The sequence below is a fragment of the Anomalospiza imberbis genome, chromosome 9 (assembly GCF_031753505.1).
Source record: "Anomalospiza imberbis isolate Cuckoo-Finch-1a 21T00152 chromosome 9, ASM3175350v1, whole genome shotgun sequence".
Taxonomy (NCBI): Eukaryota; Metazoa; Chordata; class Aves; order Passeriformes; family Viduidae; genus Anomalospiza; species Anomalospiza imberbis.
In genome coordinates, this window is record NC_089689.1 from 11297073 (window position 1) to 11310023 (window position 12951).

The window sequence follows — 12951 nt, forward strand, 5'->3', positions numbered from 1 at the left end:
AGGTTATGTGCACAAAAGCAAAGGAAAATAAAACCTCAAAGATTTAACTTTGTGCTTCTCACTAGCAGGTGTTGTCTGGACAGTTCCCAGGAAGCAAGGCTTCAACTTTCATAGCGGTGGCTCCAGAAGGGAAATGTTGTAAACAAAGAATGTCCCCACTTCCAACTCCTTTTAGCTTTTGTGTCTGAGCTGATGATACATGGTCTGGAAAATCCTACTGGTCAATGTGTGTCACTGTCCTGTTAGTGTCCCCTCCTATGATCTTGCCACCTCCCAGCCTACTGCCTCAGGCCACAGCCTCAGGCTGTGCCAGCCCTGCTGAGCAGCAGCCAAAGCTCTGGGTGTTACCGACACCTTTCCAGCTCCTGGTGCAAAGCACAGCACTGGGAGGGCTGCTTGGGGAACATGCACTCCAGCTCAGACCCAATAGAGCTGTTCATCTGGGATTCAAACCATAGAAAGAAGATTAAGACCATTAAGAGAAGGAAAGCTGAATTGCTGTAAATGACTGACACAGGCTTTATTCTGCTGTGGCTGGTGTGGAAGATGCTGGATCAGAATAGTGATGTGTCAGGTATGTGGCCTGTAGTACTGTGCAAACATCTTAACTTTGTCAAATGCAGAAATAAAAAAAAATGGGGAAAAAACTCAAGCCCCACAGTTCTCACAGGTCATTTTAGTAATGAGGCCTGTAGTGTGCAAAGATTGGATAGAAGACATCAGAAAACTGACCAGCAAGAAAGGTGATTATTACACACCTAAACAAGGAGCACAAGGAAAAAAAGCTTTGTTGCATGCACAATATCTGATGAACAAGAAAGGTGGAACAACTTTATGGAACTGATTGTCAGGGAAAAAAGTTAATGCTAAAGCATTTTATGGGAAATTAAAGTTATACCCTGTGGTGAGAGAGACATGCAGTCAAAGATGAATACCCATGTGTTTTCATTTTGCAGCATAGCAGCAAAATCTGTTTTGATCTCATTTGTCTCGTTAAATGTTTCAACTGACTCTGTATGTATTGTCTTTATATCCTGTAGGATACAGGTTAAGATTCTGCACGCTGTTTGTCAAATTTTAAGATGTAAAGCAATGCTCTTGGAGGCTTAGCATCTTTGTTTAAGCACAGCTGTGTTACAGTATGTGTTTGAGAGTCTGATTGAATATTACAAGGCTACATGCAAAGCAGATCTCCACTGATGTGGCCTTTGATTAGTGGGGAAATGGAAAATAAAAATTTTGGCGCTGCAGTGGTTACATATTAATCATCAGAGACTATTAAGGAAGGGAGATTGTCTCCTTGGTGTACACAGGTACTAGCAGCAAGTTTTGGGAGCCATGCAAGCACTATTTGAGGACCTGGAATCTAACTGATTATTTGGAAAGAAAACCAAAATTTTTGAGTTTATGGGAATCTCTTTTATCATTTGGAGAGGATCTTAGAATTACTACCATTCTTGGCTGGAAGGAGGTATTTCTGTGTGTATGTATATCAGCCAGTGTTCATACCTCAGTATAATAAGAAATATAGTTTTGACACTTTCTTGTGATGTTTTAGTTATCTGCTCCACTTTATTCAAAATTTGCTTCAGATACTGGTAATTCCAGGTACTAAATCTTAATTCCTCAGGTGATTGCTTAAAATAAATCTGTAACTCTGATGACATAGGAACACAAATGCCGTTTAATATCTATGATACTGGGGCACATATGCTTTATAAAAAGTAGCTATAGAACAGAGATATTGAATGCCATAGTTGTTATGAGCAGTTTAATCATATCTGACCATGAAGTAAAATGTGAGCAGATGTGACTGGTCTCTCAACTGATACAAAATAGTGTAGTTATCTGAAACAGTAGAGTTATGCTAGCTTGACCCAGAAGGATTTGAGAGGAAATTTGTAAAAGTTGATGTGACTTTTAATCCATATTGGTTATCTATTAATCTATTAAAAATACTTTAAGAAAATTGTTAATGGAGAAGTAGTTGCCCTGTGACATAGACTACAGCAACCACAGAAAGTGTTTATAATGAGGTGGTTCCAGGTGTTACACAGTGGTGCTTAAAAGCTCACAACTACTTTCATAACAAATTCTGTGATCAAGTGTGCAGCTGGACCAGCATCCATGAGTAAATCACTGACAGGCAGGGCCAGGTGATGACTGCAAACCAGGCAAGAGTTGGGCAAGCTCCATGCCCAAGGAGATGAGGACTTGGCATTGGCAAGGGCAGCGTTTGCATGGCCACAGGCTGATGGTTTTCAGAAATGCAAGTAATTCAATTTTTAGAAATTCAAGTTGGCTGTTTGCTTTTGGTAATCTCTTTGCCTCTTGACTCTAAGTTCCTTAGACTCCTATTTATGTACATGTCTCTTTCTTAATGAGGCTGTGCATGTGAGGCCTTTAAAAATACATTCCAGTTATACGAATTCTGGAAACTAAATACAGCCGACCTTTCAGTGTGTATGGGATGGAATCACTGAAATATATAACTACTGCAGGTAGCAGGGGAAGATTTTCTTTGAGTCACTTTGGTAAATCAATTTTCCAGTGGGGTGGGTCATAATCTGTCAATGATTTGCTGTCTCTTGCGGTATTTTCATTCCATTGGGATATAAACATGAGGGCACTTCAGTGAAAGGTTTACTACAAAGCTTTCCTCTGAATCTTTTTTAATGAGTATATGAAGGACTACAGCTGTTTGGAAATAAATTTGTATATAGAGAGAAATAATGAGATTTTTAAAAAATACAGTATCAACAGTGAAGAGTGAAAACCTTTCAGTTTTGTCTATTCTTAACGTTATCATATTGCTCCAAAATCTGGTTTTAAGAACTAAGTGATATAAAATGTTTTAGGTTAAATAGGTAGATGCAATTAACTTCAAAAATATTCTTTTTAAGATCTACCTAAACCAATAATATGTTTTTTCCAGTTAATCAATACTGTATTAATTTTTACCACCCTAAACCAGAAGGTCCAGTAGCATTTAAGATCCCTAAATAGAAAAAAGTGTGGACCTGGCTTTATTTAGAGGTTTCAAGTCCTGTTTTGCAGATATGTTGACATTTATGAAACTGTCAAGCTTTGATCATATTGGTTAATCCAATTTAAAGATGCTTAGAGTTTTTTTTAACCTTCAGCTTGACATAACTGGTGGTGGTGGTTTCAGAGAGAGGGAGCAATAGCATATTCAGGAGAAATACCACAGGCCAGCATTTGCAACTATTACCATTTAAATAGCCTGTGTCAACCTAAACAATACACAAGGGTTTGGATGACATTTTTTGTGGGAATTTGATTCCAAGGATCTTTACGGTATGATAAGTACGTGATCCAAAATGACATATTATGGAGTTATTCTGGGCTGGGGTGAACACAGATCTAAGCAAAGGATGATAGGCAAAACTGCATCCCAAACTGCATCGAAGGAGCAAGAAATTACAAATAGATGGAAAGCACTCTAAACAATTTCCTTCACCATGTACAGGACTGTATTGTGACATTCATCAGCGGAATCTCATCTTCCCAACCTGCTTCCAATTTTCTGCAGCCTATTTGAATAGGTCCACTTCTATTAGGACCAAATTTAAGGGACAAGGTAGGGTTTTTATTCTAGCTACACCAGGACACTGTGTCAGTACTGCCAGGAGAATATCTCTAAAAATCCTGACTTCCAAGTTCCTTGATCTGTAAATATCATACATTTGTTCACAGGTAAACCCCTAAATAACTCATTAAGGATTGTGTTTAGGAAGAATTTTCAGGATTGAAGATTAGGGAAAATTGTAATTTTTGGCTTCATTTCTTTTATTACTTAGAAATCCTCAGTAGATTTTTATGAGAACCTGCAGAAAAATTCATGTTATAAATAAAGAAAAGCCTGAAAAAAAAATAAGGTCCAGGAGCTCTGAGAGTTATAATCTTGCACTTGAAATGTTAGGCAGGGATGAAGAAGGCTTGCAAGCTGCTCCTGCAGTGCTGGGCTGCTGAGAGCACAGGGCTGGAGGAGTGCCAGTGCCCACCAGAGCCAAGCAGAGGCGAGTCGAAAGGGAGAATGCAACTTTGGGTATCAGAATCTGCTGTCTGGGTTGATTTTTAGAATACCAAGTGTGTGATAAATTTTAACTTAACTCTCAATTGTGTAAGTGTGACACTTTCATAATAAACACAGGCTGCTTGGGTTCATCTGAAAACAATCTTATATGTTTGGTTCATTTTATTCATGGGGACAGTTTCTGTGTCATCTGCTGAGTGGGTTTGGTGCTTTTCCCCCTTTTTTCCCAAAACTAGCTCTGAGTGCTTGCAAGGAAAAAAGAAAACAGACACCAAGAGGAACTGAAGTTGTTCATTGTGGGAAGTGTGCCTACAAAATTTGTTTTAAAGCTTTGAATATTTTATTTTTGTTACAAGATGGATTTCAAAGACTGAGGAACAGATCTTTCAGTCTGTATTCTTTATCTGCAAAGTTTTTTTTTTTTTTTAATTATTTGCTTAAAAATATTTGCTCTCTTTTAATAAATGGACAAAAATTGATTGGTCAATACTAACCTTTAAGATACAGTTTTTGTTAGTGAATAGAAATTGTTACTTAGTGCTGCGGTGATATGAAAGATGATGTAACAGTGACCCTGCTTTTGGGATACCATAGGAGAAATACTGTGCATGGCAATATTGGCAATTATGCTGTGTTATTTTTAATGCCCATGGATGTCCTTTGAAGTGACCTATCCTAAGGAGCCTCTCTGGTTTAGTTTTGTGCCAGTGCTTTGTTTAGCAGGGCTACATATCATTGTTTCACTTGGATATCTGTGTAAATGTTCTTTCTTTAGCTGTCAGTACTGCCTGAAAAGTACTCTCTGGAAAAAGATTCCTTACTTTTGCCTTTTTTTTGTTCAATATTATCTGTGAGAGATATGTATATACATTTGTACAGGAATACACACTGTGTCTGCATTTATGTGGCCCATGAGAGCTGTGGAGATGCTTGTTTCCACTTCAGCTACTTCCTATAAACTGATTACAATTTTAAAAGCTCATTGTAATATCAGTCCTGCTTGTGATCATCTTCCAACTGAAAGCTAGTCTGATGTATACTAATATCTTGCTAATATATGTTGTATGACACATGTTCAAAAAAAGAGGTAACATTTAAAAATGACACTCAATATTACTGACAATGTAAATGATGCAACCCCATCAGTTTTGAATCAATTTGGATTTAATCATCATTTATAATTCATTTGATTTCCTCTTAAACTCTGCCTCAAGCATCTCCTAGGTGTTTAGACTGCAGAAAGATAAAATGCATAGATGTATATTGCTGCCTAATAAATCTCTTTCATGTTTTCCACTTGCAGAGACAGGGTAGCCTGACCTTGGAAAAGGGCTGTAATCCAGTCTCTTTATAGAGATGAGGAAGCAGCTTTGACAAGCAAAAGTTAAACCCTAGATGGTCCAGGACTATCTAGCCATTGCTTAATCTTCTTAATATGGTAAGACAAATCCCATTCTTCATCTTTATATTAACATATTTCAATTTTATTACAGTTTTTAACTCTTAAGAAGAACTGTAGAAGCTTGGATAGAAATGCCAGACAAGCATACACATTCAAAAGAAAAAGGACTCCTCAGCTCAGCAAGCTCACAAGTTTCAAAAAGATTATTTTAAATGGCTGTGAGTGAGGAAAAATTAGGGCATTGAGCAAGCCAACATAACTACTGCAGAGATAATAAAATAAGGACTATAAGGTGAAAATTAATTATTATTAATAATAAAATACATTTGTTCTGGGTAGGGCTTGCTGTCAAGACAGGATTTCCAAGTGGCCACAGGGATTGAAATGGCCTCTTCTGATTGTTACGTGCATCATCAGCTAGTTTCCCATTTTTTGGGAGCAGGATATGATTATCCCCAGTTGTTTAAGGGAAGGAACATCTAATGTCAGCCTTAATCTCTGTGAGGTGGCTGCTTGTTATTGCAGTCTGCACAGAGACTGACCAGAAGGATTCCACTTTGAAAATTGTGTCTGGAAATGAAGCTCTCTTCTTTTTCCACGTCTCTTTTTTATTCTTCTCTCCCAAACTAGTATAATGGATATTATTCTGTATTTGCAGAAATTGTCTGCCACTGAGCAGGTTACACCAGCCATTGAAGCAGCCAAAGAGCTGAATAGTGGTTGAAGTTGGCCAGATTAATTTAAGGTAATATTTTCAGCAGTGCATACTTTTTATTTAAGAATAATTAAATTAATTATTAAATATTTTATGGTGAACTAAAAAAAAAAAACAACTCCGTTTGAAAACATAGGGATAGAGTATGTGATGTCTGCTCTGTGTGTAACTTGGATATTAAAATCTGTGATTTGAACCATAGAGTTGTTCTGGTATGTCAGTGGTTTGGTTGCTATAATTAGATTATATGACATTTTCTAGGAAATTTGTTCACTTATGAGTTAATTTATTATAAAATATATTTTTATTTCATAAAAAAACAACAAAATTACTAATAACAAGAAAAATTCAGTATTTGCAAAGATGTTTAAAAATTCACAAAATTAGTAATAAATCATAAACAGCTCAAATCCAAATTGATTCAGCTGGAGTGAGTTGTTCTGAAAACATTTCCCATGTTTCACTAGGTCTCACATTTAAAATCCCATGAAGAATAAAATCTCTAGAAAGTGTGAAACATTTGCAGTCCCAGTCAAGACACCCTAAACCAAGCTTTGTACCTTTGCTGTAAGGGTGTTGCTGATATTTAGAAATCTGAATTTTGAAGAGAGAATAAAAAATCTGGCTTCTCAGATGCTGGTTGTATTCAGCAGGCTTGTAAATAACCTTGGAAAGGGCTGATTAGGTATGAGATACAGGCTGTAGGTTGATTAAATTTGTTTGAATTCTCAAAAGCAAAGCTGATTCTAAACAGGTAAAACATGGTATTTATGAAACTGAATGGCAGATGAAATTCAATTTTGGTAAATGGAAAGGAACTAATGTATTTAAGTATGCATTTTGATTCAGTAGTTACTATTCAGGAGGGAGATATTGGCATTATTGTGATTAGTTCAATAAAACTGTCACCTCAGCACCAGCTAAAGAGGAAAATACAGTTCTATAAAACATCCTGGGAAAAAATAAGATAAAATAATGAATGCAATCCTTTTGAAATCTAGGTTTCATTCTTATCTTGAATATTGAGACAAGAGTGGTAAAAGTTCCCAGAGGAACTAGAAGGGCTACAAAGAACAATAGTAGAGAAGGGTTTCTGTTTGAGGACCAATTAAAGTGCTCTGTAATTTCTCCTTGGAAAGAGAAGACTGGGGTTGTGGTAATGGTCTAGTAACTGACAAATAGTGTAGGAAAGGTAGCATTTTTATTTGTTCTTGTAATGTAAGGATGATGGTGTACTGAAGAAAGCCATGCAACAGTTTTAAAATCAACAAATAGAAATATTTTCTTCACAAATAGGTAAATTGTGGAATTCCCTGTTAGAGGATATAATGGAGCTATGAAATGGGAATAGGCTCAAATAGGATTTGATTACTTTGTGCTGTAATGAATAGGTGTGATTTTGTGTATTTTAAAGAAAATGCAGTCTTCAGATATAATTCCTCCCTCTGCTTTTAGACGATGTGTCCTGCTGAAGGGATATGCCATTCTGTATTTTTCTGGTTTCTTATAGTATTCTCCAATTGTGGATCTTTGTCTAAGCAAAATATATGTCTGTTCTTATGATCTTCAGGTATTTGAAAGCAGGATTAATTTTACCAGTACTGACAGTTTCTCTATGAAGTGATATTAAATGCTTGCATATGTTTACACCTTAATCTTGTGAAGCACACCTGCAAGACATCCCCACTGAAATGTGCTGTGCTTGAACAGAGCTCTCCCACAGCCCCGCTTGCCCAGGGGGCTCCTGCACAGGAGCTCTGCTGCAGTCGTGGGTGATGGTAAGGACAAAAGTGCAGGTGCAAATTTAGGTATATGTGACATTCACATTCTCTGGACAGAGAGACATAATTCTGTCTCTCAGGATTTCTTGGAGAAGCACAGAGAGAAGAGAAAACAATCTTTATCTCTGCTCCTTTGTTTACCCATGTGGAATGTGGTGTGGAGATTGTTTACCTGCAGTGATTGCTGGGTTGGATTCTGGTGAAGGCTGTTTGGGTTCAGTGACCAACTGGATCCAGCTGTGGCTTGGATGCTCAGCAGAGAGTCACGAGCTTGGGTTGGTTAGTTAGGTAAGTAAGAAGTAAGATGTAGAATAGTATAGTATCTCTTTAAATACTATATTAATGTAATATAATATAGTTTAATAAAGCTATCCTTCAGCCTTCTGATCTGGAGCCAGCCATCATCATTTCTTCCCTGGAACCAAGGTCACTGCATTATTACTATAGGGATGGGGATTTCCTGCTCTGTGGCTGCTGTTGGGTTTGGTCAGAAGGTTTATTTCTGATAATAGAGCTGCATCAGCTGGTGTCTTGAACTTAGGGCTAACAATTTTATCTGTATGGTAATCAAACTCAAAGAGACAGGTGCATGGGCCTTCTCTCTTCCTGTTTGGGGTCTTGTACCCTTTTCTGCATTCTGTTACTAAGTCCTCAAACAGGCACTGAAATGAGCCTTTTGTGTTCACCCATGTTTTTTCCTTCCTTTCCTGTGAAGAATCAATGTAAATGAGTCTGCAATACATTTGCTGCTAGCAATTTTGATGTGGTGTGAAACCTGTTTCATACTTTTGCTTATCAATTTCATGACCAAATGATTATTATAAAGTTTTTATTTATCATTCTTTGCTTTTGTGATCCATAATAGAAGTTCTATTTATTTATGGTAAATGATACAACTTTGTGGATGTGTGTCAGGTTTCTCTGTTTGTAGGATTCCTTTTTGTATCAAAAAGTGTCTCAGGGAATGGAAGAAAATGGGCTAAGTAAGAAATAAGGTTAAAAAAAACCACAAATAGAAGGAGGGAAAAAAAATCAAAATTTGAAATGTGAGAAAAGGTATTGTCAGCAAATTCTAGAAAGTTTTTTTGGGTACAGAATGAGCAAGAAATATATTTCAGAAATACAGGTTGCACTCTAATTCCCTTAAGCCTCTCCTTTCTACTTTGGCCTAAATTTGACATTGCTGGCATGTCTTCTTTGCAGCACAGTTCATGGAAAGCCAGAATGGTGCAGCTGGTTCCTGGCTTGTTTGTTGCTAAGGGGAAATCTTAATTAAAGCCTCCTTTGTTATGTGCTACCATGTCCTTGGAAGGGGTGTGATGTTGTGGAGGATATTCCATGTCAGGGACAGCTTCAGAGAACACTGGTCAGGGAATACAAGTTCTTTGGAGAATGAAGTGTTTTTAAAATAGATAATGATATGCAGAGATAAAATTTGGAAAATTTGGCCTTTGCTTTGGGTTTGCAATGCTTTGGGCATTCTGCCTGTAACTATACACACGTATATTCTGGAATTTCTGCCAGTCACCTGCCACTTGGTGTGACATGTAGCATCCAGACATGTTTCTTGCCAAGTCCCACAGGACTCCTCGTTGCTCTGTGCTCAAAGATTTAAACCAGATTAAAAAGAAACCATGTGAACCAGAGCACAAAAAGAGCCCTGAAATATCTGTGAAGCATCACTGGCCTTTCACAGCCATCAGCACTCCTTGTCACCATACCAATGGTCCAGGTGCCAGTGGGTATCAGCAGAGAGCGAGAACAGGATGGTGAGCTGAGCTTCTGGAGGACACTCCAGCTCTGTTGATGTCTTAAACAAAATGCTGCATTCACTCAAAAATACTATTTTGCAATATTGTAATTGCAGTATTTCAAGCTGGGCTAATTCTGCTTGAAATTTAGATACAACTTTAATTTTCCCCATGGGGGGAAAAAAAGTGTTGACTGAACCATTCCCTCCCATAGAATCCTGAAACTGCATTTTTTAGTAATTTGTTTAACAGAAAAATGCTCAACTTAGTATCTGCGAATTTGGGATTAATATCCTTAGCTAAAATTGTCTCTTTATCCAAGCAAAAATTTGACTCTTTAAACATTGACTTAGATATGCCGACATAAATGAAGAAACAGTGCTTTGAGGCCTCTGAATTCACAAGTGATAAAAGAGCAAGAGAACACCCTTTTCGTAACAAAATGATGGAGGTGAAGAGCTTTCAATAAAATCTTTCATATTTTGTTAGAGAAGCCTTAAAAATTATTCACTCCTGAATAGATTTAACTTACAGGATTTGTAGAAGAACAAATGTTTGGCTCATCCATTTCCTTTAGTGGATACATAGCAAACCTACAAAGTCCAGTTATTTCTTTTAATGGAGAACTAGGTGAAGAGATAATTTCATTGTGTACAAAGTCCAGTTATTTCCTGTGAAGGACAATTAGGTGAAGAGATAATTTCATTGTGTACATATATTTTTCCAGAAACAGTTGCCTTATGCTGAGGAACAAGTGAGTATAGCCAAATACGTAAACCAACGATGCTTTTTGTGTGGTGTTTGTTAATGGTACCTGCTGGAATATTTTACTTCTATTTTACAAATAAGAAACGTGCAGTAATTCTCAGAAATATTCCAGTAGCTGTTCTGTAGCTCAGTGAAATGAGACCTGCAGTGGTTTAATCTGTTTTTTAATTAATATGTCTATATCTCCGTAAAAACAAATCCAGTGGGATCTTGCTGACACTGTTAACTCTTATGAGATTATGCTACATATCAGCAAACTCCAACAGAATTGAAAGGAGATAATAGCCAAATTTTTAATTTACTCAGATAATTTTGAATTCTCAAAATTATTTTTTTCAGTTTAGCCATGCATTAAAATAGCTTTCCCTTTTCCTCTTGAAAATATTTGAAAATGTGTGTTTGTTAAGATAACAGTACTCTTGGCTGCATTTAGCTTCTTCTCAGTGTTTCCAAGGTCAGACCAACAGCAACATTCAAGGGCTCAATAATCACATTCTAATTTGGGCCTCAGCAGTGTAAACCTATGCAAAGATATAACATTTCAGTGGTTTCACTTTGATGGTATTTTTGAGAGCAGAATGTGACTTTAATTATTACACAGAACACAGCTTTGTATGTCAAAAAACCCAGAGAAAAATTGACAAGCTCAACCTACTTTAGAACCATCATGTAAGCCAAAATTTATTAAAATGGTATTCCACAGAAGACATCCTATTGGCATTTCAGGTTCAGACAGTAACTGAAAAATGCTTTTATATACAGATTCATACCAACAGCTTTCTGTCCAGCAGGTGACTTTCTGCATTAAAAGGTTTCTAGAAGTGGAGATTTTAATAGGATGAGAAACCTTGATAAAACACTTTGATTCTTATATTTGAAATTTTTTTCCCCATTACATTTGCTTTAGCTGGTGCTGCTGCAGTTAAGGGGATCTCAATGCTCCTATTGTAAACTCCTTTCATGAGGTTTTATGACTTCATGGTAAAAAATAGCTTTTGTCTGAAATACAGCAGATTTTTTTTTACCAATTCTTTTTTCAGTTAAACAGCGAATGTTAACTTGAAAAAAACACATTTGTTGTAAATGAAAGGGCAATCTTCAGCTCAGTAATATCACCTCAGATTAATAAAAATGACAGTATTTTAAAAATCCAATTTTGTTTTCACAGTTAAGGTTGTTTGTTTGATTACCTTTTTTGCATTGCACTTTGTTTAGACAGGGAAATGGATGAAGTTAGTTTCAGTGGGCTTGTAATCATTCTCGCTCTCAGGTCGTTAGTACCACAATATTTAAGATGCAATAGCTGCAAGGTAAGTTTGATGAAAACAACTACACATATTGGAATTTTCCAAAAAGTTCTAATGTTACATCCATCCATTTTTGGTTGCATTTATGTGTCACAACCCAGCAGCATTCACCTGCTCAGCTCTGATTTCTGCCCTTTTGTCTGTCAGTCAGGCTGCAAAGACCCTGGCTGTTGAAGATGCGGTCTGCAGCTCCTCCTTTCCCCTGATTCTGAGAGCACCTTTTCACAAACAGGAGCTGGAAGATGAATGAGCCAGTGCTCAGAGGGCTGAGCTCCCTTCTCTGCCCTCCTTGTCTCATTTCCTTGCAAGGGCCCAGGCTTTGCCCTTCCTTGTTTCTTGACTTGTGACAATGCACCTGACCTGTTTGTTGAGTTCTCCTGGCTTTTGGGTTTATGTTCTAAGCAGTGTCTTTGCTGTCGTGTAGCTTAGCAGAAATATGTTGTAGTGGCAGTATCAGTCAGTCCTGCCATCGTGGTCTTGGTGCTGTAACAAATAACCCCCTGGGCAGAGGGAGTTTTCGTGTTAATGGGTTTTATTTGGGGAGCTACCAGAGAGTGGTGGTGCTTCCTTTTAAATCTTGGTGTTTGGAAAGTGCCTTTGTTTGTGCATGGAGGGCTGCCAGGCTCGCAAGGGTTTTTCTTTTGCACCTGCTGTAAGAACTCAGGACTCAGGAAAAGACAAGTCAGGGGAGCAGAAGCAGCTGGGAGCTCAGTGGGCAGTCAATGCAGTTCTCAGGTGAACATTTGGAGGAGTTTGCACTTCCAGGGAGTGCTGGGACCCTGGTGCATTTTCCCTCCTTCATGAGAATATGGCAGAATCAAGGTCTCTGTTTACTCTTGCTTTAGTACCCTGCAGCTCAGATCTTCAGTGTCCTGTGAGCTCATCATTTGTCATTATTTCCTGGTTTACACGAGGTCCATACTATGAGATACAGGAATGAGCAGCTAAATGCTTAGTGATTGGTACACTTAGTAAAATGCTATGTATCACGCTGTTTTCTCTATGTTTACAATAGAGAATTAACTCCTATATAACCATTATACTCATTGACCTAGAATGGTTACAGTAGATTTTGCAAATACCTTTCTCTGTTGGAGAAGGCCCTATTAAAGGGTAGCAGTGACAACATGAGGAGCAGCCTTCAAGAATTTGCAGAGACAGAATGGATTG

General features: G+C 37.5%; 1 long non-coding RNA gene across 3 annotated transcripts in view; it reads left to right on the top strand.

Moving 5' to 3' along the window:
- Positions 1–446: 446 nt before the first annotated feature.
- LOC137478965 (uncharacterized) overlaps positions 447–12951 on the top strand; it is a 166382-nt gene continuing 153877 nt past the window's right edge. For all 3 annotated transcript variants that reach the window (XR_011001905.1, XR_011001904.1, XR_011001906.1), the window contains exons 1-3: positions 447–574; positions 2114–2273; positions 5361–5495. This is a non-coding gene — a long non-coding RNA (uncharacterized lncRNA). The remainder of the gene's footprint in view (positions 575–2113; positions 2274–5360; positions 5496–12951) is intronic.